The sequence below is a fragment of the Silene latifolia genome, chromosome 2, assembly GCF_048544455.1.
Source record: "Silene latifolia isolate original U9 population chromosome 2, ASM4854445v1, whole genome shotgun sequence".
Lineage (NCBI taxonomy): Eukaryota > Viridiplantae > Streptophyta > Magnoliopsida > Caryophyllales > Caryophyllaceae > Silene > Silene latifolia.
The window spans coordinates 108,220,789-108,237,455 of NC_133527.1; the positions used below are offsets into that span (position 1 = coordinate 108,220,789).

A 16,667-nucleotide genomic window follows, 5' to 3' on the forward strand; every position below is an offset into this window, starting at 1 on the left:
GTGTCTTTTTGATCAGGTATGTGTGGTTACTGAAAGGTTTCAAAAACCCCTATTAAACTTATTTAATAGATTTTATAAATTACTCTTAATTTATACTCATATGAATATAGTTACATGCATAACAAAATAATAATGTTTAGAAGAAAACGGTTTTCTTACATTGATGAGACGGATTTATGGGCACTAGATTTGGACTCCTTCCAAATCTAGATCTGGAGCTAGATAAGATATTAGGATGATTTTCGAAAAACCTTCAAGCATCCATAGTAGAATACCTCCTCTTAGTTGCACCAAGACTAACCCAAACACAAGTATAAATATAAACTAGATATTGTATACTAGTGACCTTAAATATTTATTCTAATATTGTTATTATTTCTACTCTAGTAATATGATTTCATTGTTAGAATATATGAAAAAGTTATTGTTGGAATATGTGTCCTCGACAATAATGCGATCACATGTTTAAATCTCATATTAAGAATGCTAAAGGGAAAGTAATATTTTATTGTCAACTGATCCACATTAATCGGTAATGATTGGCTGGCTAGAGTTTGACATTACTGTCGTATGACGGTGGTGATCAGTTGATCCCTTAAGGTCATACCTCTAGGGAAACATTCTTAATTGATTAATTAATTAATTATATGATTGATACAAGTTAATTAATTCCTTAAAATTGACAAATGATTTTGTGAGTAAATTACGTATCTTATTGTAATTTGATTAAATAAGATTCGTACTAAGTAATTAAATTGTTTTATTACTTAAGGTTTATTTATTGTTTATGAAACAATTAAAATAAGAATGAATGGTTTATTATAAATACAAGTAGTTGTGATTTATAATTCTATGACCCATTTTAAGTAATTGTAATTGTGAATTACTAGTTAATTTTTGTATGTGATTTATTTTGTTTATATAATAATTTTTAATAAGTTGAAAATGCATTATTAAATCAACATGTCTAGTAACATGTCCAAAATGTCACACAACACAAATTGACATTTGACAAACTTAAAATGGACCCATTTTAAATGGGTGTGCCGTGTAAATGGGGATTATAAGGGTTAGTTGTGTTTTGTTTATTTAATTAAATGGATACATAATCATAACCTACTAATGATAGGTTTGCATGGCTAAACTCTTGAGAAGAGAAACTTGCACATGCATTGGGCACTCTTCTCTCTACCTACTCGGCCACCCCATGCAAAAAGAGGAAATATTTTCTCTCTTTAATTCATTAATCATTCTTATAAATTATATGGATAATTTTTCACATTCTCTCTAATTGTTGTTGGGAAAAACCTAAGAAGAAAACTCACAAATCTATAATATTATTCTCTCATTACTAGAAGTAGTATGTTAATAATATTAGCTGTTATTTTAAGTCACATATACTAATTTCTAGTAACAAATTAGTATTTGTATTAAGAGTGATTTCCTTGGTACAAATCCTTGAGGAGTAGAGTCTACTATTGAATATAAAGGTTTTGTTGGAGCACTTGGTTTTTCTTAAAGAAGACTAATTTGGTAGGAGACCGATTAGTATAAACCATTCGACTCTCAATGTAAGATTAATCGATTTCTTCTTACTTTGTATTTTATATGTTTTGCATGCATAAGGTCCTTTTAGTTTATGACTTAACTAATAAACACATAGTTATTAGAAATCTCTAATAAGAGATTAATGAATCTTACAATTGGTATCAGAGCAAGAGTTGTTGCATGCATAATCGGTTTTGTTTTTCCGAGTTAAAATGTTATTCATGCAAAAAAAATCGTGGCCTTTATCATCATAAATTGCATGCATAATCGGTTTTGTTTTTCCGAGTTAAAATGTTAACATATAAAACTAGAAATTTGTGATTTATGATGATAAAGGCCACGAATTTTTTTGCATGAATAACATTCTGGTCCTAAATTGATTTTATGTCATTTTTGATGATTTATGGTATTTTATTGCTCTTTAATATTATTTTAGTATTTTTATTACATTTTATTGAATAAAATGACATTTAAAATGCTAAAATTAGTTAGACTATGATTCTGACCTTGAAATATTTACACGACCTCACATGCATATTTTACACATTGTATATAAACTTTCGTATAATATGGTTTTATATTGCATGATTTATGATTTTTACATGATAAAAATTGATTAAATGGAGGTATTTTGGTTAAAAATGGTTAGACTTCGTTAATGCCCATGAAATTTTAGTATGTTGTCACATGAAATATTTAAACATTGTATGTAAATTTTGAGATGAAGTGGTTTTATTTTTCATGATTTATGATTTTTAGATGTAAAAATCATATAAATAGTGACTATTTTAGAAAAAAATGCTAAAATGAATTTTATGGCATGAAAATTTTTCCCTATGTTGTATATATAATATGAACATCATATCTAAAGTTGCATGTTAAATTTCGTATGATTTAAATGGTTATTAATTTTTATGGTATATAAATTGATAAATAACAATTTTAATAGTCATTAATATAAAAATTCGATTTTTAGACTTAACAATTTGTCATTTCCACGTTTTAGAAACTTATTTAGAATGTTCAAAATTTTAATTTTGATTTATTGCATAATTTTATGAATAATTTGGAATTAAAGTGTTAAAAATATGTTTTATATGATTTATTTGTGAAATAAATTAAAATATTCTAAGGGCAAGATTTTATTAAAATTTTGGAAAGTTGGGAATTTTCTAGAATATACAAAATTATGATTTTGAAATTTTCGAATTTTTTTTTGACTTTTTGGGAATTATTTCCTTATTATTATGAATAATAGTGTTTAAAAAGCAATTATAAAATATCAAGTTGAATTATTGTCAAATATTTAGTGAAGACTAAATTTTTGAGTCCTAAGAAGGTTGGGGTAATTAACTTGGACATAGATTTGATTTATGCAATACTGTGTGATTTTAATAAGTTAATAGTCACAATTATCCATAAAACCGGACCGAATATACGATATTAGCATAATAGGGCGATTTGGCACATCACATGGCATGTTTCATATATATATATATATATATATATATATATATATATATATATATATATATATATATATATATATATATATATATATATATATATATATTAACGCATTTTTAGTATGATTGTCATATTTTATTTTATATAATTTTGATTTATGTAATTTGTTCTTAGTATGGCCTTAATTTTTAATGATATTTCCCGAAATGAATGGGGATATCGATTCGGTTGTAATTAATGTGATCTCGTATCACTTTTATTTTTATTTTAGTTTTTCCTTTTTATAATGTATAAAGTAGAAAAGCTATGTAATTTATTTATTCCGGAGTTCCTTGAAGACGGTGCCATTCAAGAAGGTGTTCCGACAAAGACGGTGTTGCCTTGGAGTGCGTGCCAAATGAAGTTCAAGGGACCAAAGGAGTTGGTTTCCGAATTTGTAAAATTGTTTATTAGATTTACTATTTTAGGAAGGCCATACTAGGATTTTATCTTTTTGCTTTGCATTTATTTTATATGTTTGCATGCATAGCCAAATCGCCATAACTACACATGTATATTATTTTATCGAGTCATCGACCGTAATTATCGTAGTTCACGACTTTAGTTCACTTAAAACGAGAAAGATAATAAATTGACAAGACCTCTCATTAAATAACAATTGAGAATTAGCCTTACCAAATAATAGAGCCATGAATCCCAATTTCATAAGGATGTAGGCTCGGCTCACCGGGGTGCTAAACTTGTTACGTTGGGTAAGTGGGTAGTAAATTGTTATTACATCGAAATTTGGATTGAGCTCAACGGAAGTATTTGTGACCGTAGTCGCATGTGTTCCGGGCTAAAGATAAATATTAAAGTGATTTTATAGACCGAGAGTTCTAGAAGTAGAATCGATTAAAGAGTTAATCCACCGAGTTATATTGATAAGGGACGAATCGGCTCACCGTGCCCGAATTGATATGAATTTGGATCTCGGGATCATTTATAATAGTTCGGTAGAGGTCACTATATAAATGCTTAAAACTTGTTTAAAATGTTTACAAGTATTATTAAAGCGATAGATGTTTATTAATTCCTTCACTTCCTATTTTGTAGTCAAAATTGTTTTCTCAATTGCAATGGCAACTCCAATTTCATCCGCAACCACTAGCTCGAACACTGTCACCAATGTTTCATGGCTCCGATCCTTCATGGATCGTTGTAAATTAGAAGAGAATGGGTCCAACTTCGCCGATTGGGATGCTCAACTTCGCTTGGCCGCGGAGGGTGACGACAAGCTTCGTTACCTTACCGGAGCCTCTCCCGCCACACCTAAGGCTAGGTCTACCCCCGCCGCTAGGCAAGCCTATGAGACTTACCAAAAGGATTCGGCGGTGATCAAAAATGTGTTGATCTTCTCAATGGAGGCCGAACTCCAAAGAAGTGCTATAAAGATTAGCACCGCATATGAGATCTATACGAAGCTTGTGACCATGTTTTCACAAGCTCCGAGGATCATTCAATATGAAGCGGGATCCGCATTCTTCGATCTCAACATAAAGGAGGGCCAAAAAGTTAGACCTCATGTGCTCAAGTTGATGGAGCATGTTTAGACTCTAAAATTGCAGAAGGTAGAGATTCCCGAGGAACTCTTGTTTGACCGAATTTTTCATTCCTTAAACAAGGTTAAGGCATATGTTCAATTCAAGGTGAATTTAAATATGCAAAACTTGAAAGTTTCCCTCGATGAATTGCACAAAATGCTTGTGCAAGCCGAGAGGGACAAAGGGCTAAGTGTTAGCACCACCAAGGATATGCTCAATATTAATCAAAAGAGCAAAGGGTATTTTAAGAAAGGTGGCAATAAGGGAAAGCTTGTGAAGCTAGCTCCTCTAAGCCCAAGAAGTGTGCCCCGTCCGGGGACAAATGCCACTATTGTAATGGTGTTGGCCATTGGAAGAGGAATTGTCCTAGGTACCTTGGCGATATCAAAGCTGGAAAGGTTATTCCAATAGGTAAATAACTATCCCTATCTTTTATGTTTCGATCTCAACTTTGCTATTTTGATAGAAGTTGTGATGATTACCCTTTTTATTGCAATTAGGGCATCCAAGCAAGGACAAGGGCAAATAAAAGCAAGCCTAGAATATCTTGAGGGAAGCTAGATGTAGCCGCCCAAGGTGCTAGATCGATGGAAGCTTGGTTTTATTTTGCTTTGTCTTTATTTTCATGTTGTATTTTGAAATTTTAGAACTATTTTGATTTCCTCGTTCGACTTGGAAATTTGGTTGTTTCCTTAATCAATGGTTGTATTTTGGATATTGGTGACTTGGTTTGCAACCCAAGTCACTTACTTTATCGTATCGTTTGTTCTAAAATTTGTCATCATACAATACTTGCATCGAGGAACATAAGATTAACAACTTAAATTGATCATGTAGACAAATATAATGATTGAATCATTATATGCCCATAAGCTATGAATTCGATTCTCCTTATGCCATTGTGACTAAAGTCACAATTTACTTATGTAAGATCAATTATGGAGTTATATTGAGTTATTGAACTCACACTAGGGAACGTTTAACAAACCTTATTTGATACACCTATTAAGTTTAAATCGTCTAGTCTATATTATCTTTTCAACTCGTCTCAAATAAATCACTATAAAGTTGATATGTGATATGTTATCCTCCTTCAACATCATTGTTTGTGACTCAAAAGCTATCTTTGATGAAAAAGTGCATTTTTCCTTAAGATAGAGTGGGACTGAATTCAGCCACAAACCTTGACTAGAAAGGAACTACGTGAGGAGACCAAAAGAAGAAGTTCTTAAGGGAAGTACATAAGGATACCAAAAGAAGATGTTTTTAAGGGAACTACGTGAGGACACCAAAAGAAAGCATTCTTAAGGAAACTTGAGACTTATGAAAAGACAAAAGAATATGTTCTTGGAAAATTAGATTTTGATCTATGAAGGGATATAATTAAAGATTTTAAAATTCGACATTTTACTTAAGAGCCTTATGAAACTAAAATGGTATCTATACAAGTAAATGCATTTATTTGAGATTGTTGAGACCAATCCAAAGTAAATAGAAATTTATGGTTAAGAGTTGCATAGAAAGGCATGTCGATGTCTACGAAAGCTAAGTTAATTGTTAACTATGCTAAAGATTCAAATCATTGCTATACCTGATTATGAAACTAAGTAAGGTATTAAAACCACTTTCCAAATGGGTATTTTAAAAGGGATATGTGAATGACATATATGGTTTTAATTAATACTTAGACAAGCAATGACCATTGAATGACATATATATGTTTCGAATGAGTTGTCGAAAATGAAACATGTGTATATATGAACTTGAGTGGGATCAAGTGACTGTCATGTTAAGACATGAAGTTCAGTGGGAGCTATCATCCTTCAATAATTGCATAACTTACTACTCATTGGAAATGACGTGCAAATAGGTTTTCAATTCTGGATGAAATTAGACATCATGCAAATCTATTATAACATGGAATGTTGGATTGGCACTTAGATAGGCATCTTATGTTGATAATGATCCTTCATCTTAATGATATCAACCAGTTAAGTAGGTTATTCATATCGATGAATATTGAATTCCCATGAGAGAGTCATGGTTATTTACTAAACCTAAGAATTGTTGTCTACATGAAATCGATTTCTAATGTTTCCGCCATTAGAATAATCATGTTTTACATGATGCTCATGTCCTATATGAATCACATGCTTGGAGCATAAAAGTCGATCACAAGTTAACCCATATGAGAGTCATTGGTAAGCCTCAAGGAACCGTCATGAATTCTCAAGGAGAAATAATAGTATGTTCTGAAGTTTGGAAAGATACTAAGTTGTGTGTTAAGGATACACAAACTCGAGTTTCCAAACTCATTAGGATTTATGAAAATCCTAGGCTGATTTTATTGACCTAAGGAGTAAATGACAAGTAAGGATATTTTATTGTCATCCATTGCAAGATTCTACGAAATGAACCTAAGTACCTTGTGATTAGGTGGTGTACTTTAAAAACTACAAGTAATGTTGTCCACCGAAACCCACATCAAAAGTTATATGATAATAACAAGAGCTTCTTTCAAGTTAAAGAACCTGATGTCTAGTATGAAGTCTAGACATGTACTTAGTAAAATTCATGCTATAAGGGATAACATGAAATTGAAGGAAATCACAATTCATGAAGTTTGAATACTTGGACACATGGTATGTGATGTGACCATAATTAGCGCATATTTAGCCCCCGAATTAGCCTTGTTCCCATGCTTTTTAGTGCATATTTGGGTCATTTATTGTCTTTAGTTCTTTGTTTTGCATATTCTTTGAGATTTTGATCCCTTGGTAGGAAAGGAGTGCAAATCTTGCATTTTCATGGCAAAACGAGACTAAATTGATTGAATTCAATGACCAAGCATCAAGGAGAGACAAGATTAGAAGGCCTTTGTACATATTATAGTAGATGAGCAATGTTGAGAAAGGATCCTTGAGTCCCCGAGGAAATCCCCAAGAATTTTGTGAAGAAAAGGGAATAAAAGAAGAAGAAATATTGTTGAGCTACAATCCGTGCGGTTTTTCCACAATCCGCCCGTCCTCCACAGCGCAATCCGTGCGTTTTCTCCTTAAGACGCCCGGGTTAGCAGCCACCACTTTCATTTATTCATCATGTTTCCTTTTGTTGGTATGATTGACAACCTTGCTAGCATGATCAACATGATAATGAGTGAGTAGTGACCTAGCTAGGGTTAATGGGTAATTAGGGGAAACCAACATGGGGAATGATTCATGCTTAAATTAATATGCTTTCATGGTTTATTTGCTTGCTTGTTTTGATCTCAACTCATGCACATGTTATGTTTCATGAAATGTGAGCCTATGAATCCTTGCATTTTTTACCCTTCACCTATCTTTTCAATGAGACTTGTAAGACATAAACCAACTCGAGTCTCATTAGACCATGCATGTTGTTGAGTAGGGAAGACTAAGTCGACTTGTAGGTGTTGTACAATCTAATCGATTCGGCTCCGGGACCCAAACTTTCCTAGGATTGTAAGATATAACCCAACTCAATCCATCACAACAATAATTGCTTGCTTATAATTTGAGAAAATGTTTGTATGATCAATTCCCATGATTCCCCTATGACCCCATGACACCCTAGTGCTTTTTATCAATTGTTTACAACCCTTTTAATTCATCTTACTTATTTACTTTCTTTGCTATTTAGTTTAGTGACCTTCTACATCAACCCAAATTGTGACACCCCTAAGACACCACTAGTTTCAATAGAAATCTCATCTCAATTCCCGTCCCTTGGGATCCGACCTTTACTTGCCTCTTTACTAATTGTAGAGTTGTTTGTGAAGCTATAAATTGTGTTTTGATTCGGACGTGACCCAACGCCCACATCTATTTAATTGTGAACACGAAACGGACCGATCAAAAATGGCGCCGTTGCAGGGGACGGTGTTTACTTGATTTAGATTTTCTTTTATTGTTATTAGTTGTGTCTTTCTTTGCCATGGGGAAGTAAAACTCCTCAAGGTTTGTTCTAATTGTTTTCGAGTTGTTTGATATTTTGCATGTCTAGAAGGTCACAAGGTGATTTGTTACCTTTTGACCGTGAAATTGAAAGAACCTTGACAAACAATAGGAGATTTGTTAGGAGGAATTTGAGAGGTATTAGTGAGGTTGTTCAACCAACTATTGAGTTCATCAACCCTTTTGCAAGAGAAGGTGAGGAGAACCCATCACAAAATACCCCACAAAATCAACCTACAATGTCTAAATTTTCATCGCATTCCGTACCCACTGAGGAGAACCTACCCAATGGTACTCCCACACCACAACATCTAACCGGAAATTTTATTGCCAAATCTGCCTTTATCCAATTAGTCGAAAGGAGCCAATTTGAGGGGATGCCTAGTGAAGACCCTCATTCTCATATGGAAACCTTTTGTGACTATTGTGATGCGATTTCTGAAACCGGTGTGACTCAAGACCAAATTCGATGGGTCTTATTTCCTTTTTCTCTAATCGGCACCGCGAAACAATGGTTGAAGGGCCTTGATAAGGCCACTCTCGGAATAGATTCTTGGAAGAAGTTGGCTCTAGCTTTCTACAAAAAGTTCTACCTACCAGAAAAGACTAACATGCTAAGAGCTCAAATTACGGGTATTAAGCAAAGGGATGAAGAATCTTTGTATGAAGCTTAGGAGTGGTTTAAGGGAATTTGTCGCTCATGTCCTCACCATGGACTTAGCGAATGGTTCTTGGTACAACAATTTTGGAACGGTTTATATGAAGATTCAAGGAACATTCTCAACATGGGATCAAATGGAATCTTCACCGAAGTTGATGACAATCAAACATGGAACAAGATTGAGGAAATGGCGGTCCATAACTCACAATATAGTAGACCTCGCAAGGCTACTAGAGGAGGAAGGCATGAAGTGGACTCCGTTACTCAATTGGGTGCTCAACTTAGTGCTCACATTGACACAATCAATTTGAAGTTTGAACAAGCTATGGCTAGACTTGAAGAAGCCTCAAAATCACCAAAGCATCATGTTAATGCCATGACGGCATCCTCATCAATCCCAAGTGGGATATGTCAGAATTGTGATTAGACTTCCTTTTCCAAGTCGTCAAGCCAAGCCAAAATTTGATGACCAACTTGGAAAGTTTATGGAAATTGTGAAGAATTTGGAAGTCTCAATTCCTTTCACGGAATTAATCAATCACGTGCTGGCCTATGCGAAATACATGAAAGACATCCTCACAAAGAAGAAGTCGATCCGGAAACTTGAGACTATCGCCTTCACTAAGGTGAGTAGTGCAATACTTCAAGGGAGTTCACCTCCAAAACTAAAGGATCCGGGAAGCTTCTCAATACCGTGTACCATTGGCGACACCACGATCAACAAAGCCTTATGTGATCTAGGGGCTAGTGTGAGTGTTATGCCGTACTCGGTAAGTATAAGGTTGGGGATGGGAGAGCTTAAATGCACCAATATCACACTCCAAATGGCCGATAGATCGACAAAGACACCATTAGGGATATGGGAAGATGTCCCCGTGCGAATTGGGAAGTTTTTCATCCCGGTGGATTTTGTCATTGTTGATATGGAGGAAGACTCCAACATTCCAATCATTCTTGGAAGACCCTTCTTACACACCGCGGGTGCGGTGATTGATGTAAAACATGGTGAGCTCACTCTAGAAGTGGGAGATGAGAGTATAACTTTTAATCTTGACAAGACTATGAGAGCTCCCCGTTTACATGAACCGTGTTTTATGATCGATCATTATAGTCGGAAGGATGAAAGGAAGAAGTTGGAACTCCAATGGAAGAAGAAAATTGAAGATGCTCCATTCAAAGAGCAAGTGAATTGTGGCAAAGAGAGCTTGCAAAGCTCATCAAAGACAAGCAATGAAGAAGATGGCCTCATTGGCCAAGAAAAGGAAATGGGAAAGTTGTCTCCATCAAATCAAGAGTTTTTCAATGATCAACTTAATGAAGTTTGTGGTCTTCGGGACGACGAATTTGAAGGGATTTTTAATCCCTACATTGGTAATGCCATCGATCAAGACCGACAACAAGGGCCAAGGTCTATTGAAGACCTCTACCATGATAATGAACAAGATTTTGGTTACTTTTTCAAGGTGTTGAGCAACATCAACAACACCTTGAACATGCCTCCTTGACATCTCATCAAGAATGAGAGTTTGGTGGAGTCCTCCCTAAACCACAATTTGTATATATTTCTAACTCCCTAACTTGCATTTCAATTCTTGTATTGCATTTTTGTTATTTTTGGATTTTTATACTTTGATCAAGATAATTATCATGTTTGAGAGAAGTGAGGGAAGGATTAATAATTTCAATTAATGTGTAGTGCTTTAGCTTAGTGTGGGGATGGCAATCGCTTAGGCTATCCATGCCTTAGTAGTGCCCCCACAATGAAGAACACAAGATATGAAGAAGAATGAAAGAATAACAAGAGATATGCGTTGTACACGGATGGAACTGAATCCGGGTACAAAGGGGTCGAATCCGGGCGGATTCAGGAGAATCCGCCCGTTTTCAAGCAATCCGGGCGTGTTGGGTAGAAGACGCACGTCCTGAAATGAGCTGAAGTTTTGAAATTTTTGACTGTCAGCGAATCCGGGCGTCCTACATCCTAATCCGCCCGTCTTCAAAAAGCCGCCTGTCCTGAAAGGAAGACGCCCATCTTCTTGGCTGAGGAAAACAAGAAAAATTCCTGGACTGAAATCCGCCCGTCTTCTACAGAAGACGCCCGTCCCGTGTTTGTAAATCCGAGCGTCTTCCCTTAAAGACACCCGTCTTTAGGCGAGTTTTTCCCAACCCATAAAAGGCAGAATCCGCCCGTACCGAGCAGAATCCGCACGGATTGCCCCTGCAGTTCAAATTTTTCGGGCTTTATAAAACCCCTCCCACATTCATTTCTTCATTCATAACACTACTCAAAACCCTCAAAACCCTCATCCTCTCCATCACAAAAACAAAATTCCTCAACTACATTCACCAAAATCAAATCAAAACATCCTTTTAATAACAAATCAATCACTCCTTTTTCAATAAAAACCAAAACCAAGCACAAAATCTTCAACCTTTGAGTCGATTTTTGAATTCATAAAGGCAAAGCCTTTCATCTTTAAATCGATTTGGGTGCACTAGAAATTGAAGATTTTTCAGTCTTTCTTGGTTAATTCATCAATGGCAAGGACTAAGGGAGCAACAAAGGCAACAAAGGCAAAGACACCAAAGGCAAAGACACTTTCATTAAGGCAAAAGACTCTTCAAGGAAAGAAAGAATTGGCTATGGTGGTAGCAAACCCAAACTTAGAAGTGCAACAACAACAACCTCCCTTGGGTGCAACAACATCTACTACTCCGGAAATTGATCAACTTGCAAACTATTCGGAGGTAATTTTCATTTCCAAAACCCATAGGGACACTTTTGCTAAGTTTGCTAGAAAATCATTTCAATCCACCAAGTTTATTTGTGAAGATACCTTAAATAAGTTGGGTGTCCTTGAGCAAACTAGAGCCTTTTTCAAAGCCATGAGGTTGGAGAAATTGTTTGAATCAAAATAATTGACATACCCCTCCCTTACCTTAGAATTTTTGAGTTCTTTGAAAGTTAACAAGGTTGAGACTATCGAGAACCTCGAGTTTCGTCTAGCTAATGTTAGTAGGCGCATCTCCTTTAAGGAATTGGGTGAAGCTTTGGGTCTTAGTGATGAACTGAGTTATTTTAAGAATGTTGGCAAATATGACCCCGACCCTCTTTGGGAGGCGATTTCCGGAAGGAAATTTGAAGACTTTCATGCGAGTCGTGCTCTTTTAGTCCACCATCCGGGCATAAGAGTATGGCACAAGGTCGTAGGGAACACCATCAATGCAAGAAAAGACACCAACCATTTCACCAAACTCGATTTTGTTCTTCTTGAGTCGGCTTTGAACGTTGGTAGGAAATTCACCAAGCCTTTTAACTTTCTAAGGCTCTTGGTGGATAGATGGTTAAATATTGATTGTGGGAAGAAAGGCACTACCGTTATTGTGAATGGAGGCCTAGTCACTATCCTAGCTAAATACTTTGATCCTAACTTCAACAAAGATAACAAGTATGAGGCGAAAGAAGGTGGTCATCTCGTTGATTTGCATACTATGATACACAAGTACAAGTGGGTTGCCCATAACCCTCTTGACACCAAGTATGGATGGCTCACTAGTGAGGCTAGTTCTTTCACTTTGCCTTCAAAGATTTGTCGATTGAGTGTCCACCGGACCAATTATCTACTTCCCCTTTCAAAAGAAGCCGAGTATATTATCCAACAACAAAAGGGTGAACTTGAAATACCCTCCTCTTCCATTGTCACACCACCTTACCCTTTTGAGTACCAAGAGTTCAAGCCGGAAGGTGTTGAAGCAAGAAATGATTATTTGACTCTTCTCATGCAAGAAATGCACAAGCAAGCCTTTGGGGATCGGAAAAATGCTTACTTAGCTCAATATGCACCCCTCTTACACTTAGCTAGGCAAGGACTACTTGACCCATCATGTCCTTTGCCTAGTTGGGCGGATAAGGAAGTCCTATTTCCGAGTGCATCTAGGGTTGTTCCGGCTGATAATAAGGTTGTTGGTAATGAAGAAGTTGATGATAACATTGATGAAGAAGCTAGTGAAGAAGGAGAAGAGGATGATGAGCAAGGTGAAGAAGAAGGTGAAGAAGCAAGTGAAGAGGGAAGTGGCAATGAGACCACTTCTAATGGGGAAGATGATGATAGTGATGATATGATGGAAGATTAGCAAGCTTTGGAGGCTCCTACCCTCCCAAGGTTTGTCTATTTCTCTCTTTGTTCTATTTATTTATTTTTCTTGATCATTGTTGGAGTAGTCCTAGCACCATTGAGGACTCACACCTCGGTACTTTTTGAGGTGTTCTCATTTTATTGTTCCCACTTTCAAAATCCAAAATGACAAATTAGTTTCATGCATTGCATAGTGTGTGCATGAACTACACCCATCCTTGGACATTAGCAATAATGTCTAGATCAGTTTGGGGAAGTTAATGCATACACAACGGGAGGTAATCTAAATTATCCTCTCCGTCAGAAACAAAAACCATGCATCATGTAGTGTAGACTAGTGTAGCTTGCATTTAGTGTAGAAATCATGCATCATGTTTGCATAATTTCCCATCATTTTGGCCATTGAGGACAATGCCCATATTAGTGTGGGGATGGGGAATTCTAACTTAACTTCTATTCAAAAATCCAAAAAAACTGAAAAATTTCGAAAAACCATAAAAAATTGAAAATTGAAAAACCCAAAAACATGTTTATTCCTTTTGTAGTGTAGTTATATTGTATATATTATATATATTATGTTTGTTCTATCCTTGTTCACATTGATGGACTACGCCACATCCGAGACATGAGGATCATGAAGACCGCATGGTATGATCTTTCCAATCTCCTTTTTCCTCTTTATGTTAATGACTACGTGGCTTTATTTTGATTGATGCGGTGTAACAATGTGAACTTAGGACTTGCATTTAGTTTATATGTCATATTAGTTGGTAGAATCACTTGCATTAGAATGTATATGATAGTTGCATCATGGCATGTAGTTGCATTTAGATAAAACATTTTGAAAAGTGCCTAATTGAGAACTTTGACAAGAGCAACTAAGCCATTACAAATACTTTTTCAACTTAAGACTTTGTCTACTAGAATGGTTGTAAAACACCCTAGATTGTGTCATACTAGTGTCTTTTGACCCATGACCCAAAGCCTAGTCAAGGGTTTTCATGTGAGTCACCTATCCAACCCCGTGATGCGATGTGAACTTGGTTAACTTGTCTAGGTGACCTTGATTGACCTTGTGGTAAGGCAACCCAAAAATATTTTCTATCAATAAGCTTGAAGTGCTCATTTCAAAGAATTTTGTCATGTGGAAGTAATTTATTGCCAAGGAAATCTCAAATGTTATAAAATGTTGAAATGTTGAGAAATTTTAATATTTTTGAAATGCAAAAGTGAAATGAGGACAATTTTGAATACTAGTCATATCCACCCTTGTTTATAAAGATTTGAGCATTTCATTCCCAAAAAAAAGCCTTTTGTCAAGCCACTTTGTCGAGCTTGGGACGATCCATGACCTTTACTTTTGTAGAGAATTCGAGACTTGTCATGTCATATGCTACTAGCATCATAGGGATCATCATTCCACCACCATCCGATCGTTCTTGACGAAAGCATTTGGAAATTGAGGACGAAAGTAGTCTAGCTTAACACCATTTGGAGGTGATTTAGTGCCATCCTCTTAGCCTTAGTAATTTGTTGAACTAGTATTTGTGAAGGATTATATGCTCTTAAATTTGCTCTCTTTTAGTTGCCTCCGCTACTTGATGAGAAAGTGGCTATTCCTTTTGTAGATGCATCCATTATTTGATTTTGTGTGCTTAATGTTTGGATGTGTCGCCATTTTGGCAAGACCCACCTTGCCTTGCAAGAAGGCTTCCTACCTCATGGTTGTCTTGTTGTGAGTTGAAGGGGCGGAGTGAGACCCGCTAATTGTGTCATATCGGCTATGTTATTAGGTTTGTTTAAATAATGGTCCTAGTCTTTGTCACCTCTTTACTCGGGACGAGCAAAGGTTCGGTTTGGGGATATTTGATGTGACCATAATTAGCGCATATTTAGCCCCCGAATTAGCCTTGTTCCCATGCTTTTTAGTGCATATTTGGGTCATTTATTGTCTTAAGTTCTTTGTTTTGCATATTCTTTGAGATTTTGATCCCTTGGTAGGAAAGGAGTGCAAATCTTGAATTTTCATGGCAAAACGAGACTAAATTGATTGAATTCAATGACCAAGCATCAAGGAGAGACAAGATTAGAAGGCCTTTGTACATATTATAGTAGATGAGCAATGTTGAGAAAGGATCCTTGAGTCCCCGAGGAAATCCCCAAGGATTTTGTGAAGAAAAGGGAAGAAAAGAAGAAGAAATATTGCTGAGGTACAATCCGTGCGGTTTCTCCACAATCCGCCCGTCCTCCACAGCACAATCCGTGCGTTTTCTCCTTAAGACGCCCGAGTTAGCAGCCACCACAATCCGCCCGGATTCACCTGAAGACGCCCGTTTTCCCCCGCCTGAATCCGCCCGTTCAGACTCCAAAACGCACGGATTCCAGTACAGCGAAATTTCGTCTTCTCCAAGCTACAAAGAAAGAAGCCCTTCCTTCGAAAAAAACCAGCTCCTCCCTGCTCAAACTAAAAAAGTGTAATTACTAGTTTAGCCTTTAGTTAACCCTAATGCATCCACCTAATTTCCACTATAAATACCCCATTAGTCTAATTAGAAGAGCATGTTCTTCTTATCAATAATTAGAGTAGTTAATATCAATCAAATCTCTCTTTAGTATTGTAATCAACAATTAATGAAGTTCTAATACAAGTTTTATTTCCTTAATCTCTCTTTTGTTCATCCTTTATTTTGGGTAATTGAAGATTATTTGGGTTATTATTGGGAGATTGACAACCTCTCAATCAAGCATCAAGTACTTCTTTTATTCTTTGCTTTATTATTGGAATCATTAGTAGGTATACTTCTCTTAATCACTCTTTAATTATTGTTAATTACTTTCATTTATTCATCATGTTTCCTTTTGTTGGTATGATTGACAACCTTGCTAGCATGATCAACATGATAATGAGTGAGTAGTGACCTAGCTAGGGTTAATGGGTAATTAGGGGAAACCAACATGGGGAATGATTCATGCTTAAATTAATATGCTTTCATGGTTTATTTGCTTGCTTGTTTTGATCTCAACTCATGCACATGTTATGTTTGATGAAATGTGAGCCTATGAATCCTTGCATTTTTTACCCATCACCTATCTTTTCAATGAGACTTGTAAGACATAAACCAACTCGAGTCTCATTAGACCATGCATGTTGTTAAGTAGGGAAGACTAAGTCGACTTGTAAGTGTTGTACAATCTAATCGATTCGGCTCCGGGACCCAAACTTTCCTAGGATTGTAAGATATAACCCAACTCAATCCATCACAACAATAATTGCTTGCTTATAATTTGAGAACATGTT

The 16,667-nt window shown here is 35.9% G+C and overlaps 1 non-coding gene across 1 annotated transcript; it reads right to left on the reverse strand.

Moving 5' to 3' along the window:
* Positions 1–9,183: 9,183 nt before the first annotated feature.
* LOC141644746 (small nucleolar RNA R71) lies at positions 9,184–9,290 on the reverse strand. The gene has a single exon (XR_012544355.1). It is a non-coding gene; the product is annotated as a small nucleolar RNA R71 (small nucleolar RNA).
* Between the last annotated feature and the right edge of the window lie 7,377 nt (positions 9,291–16,667).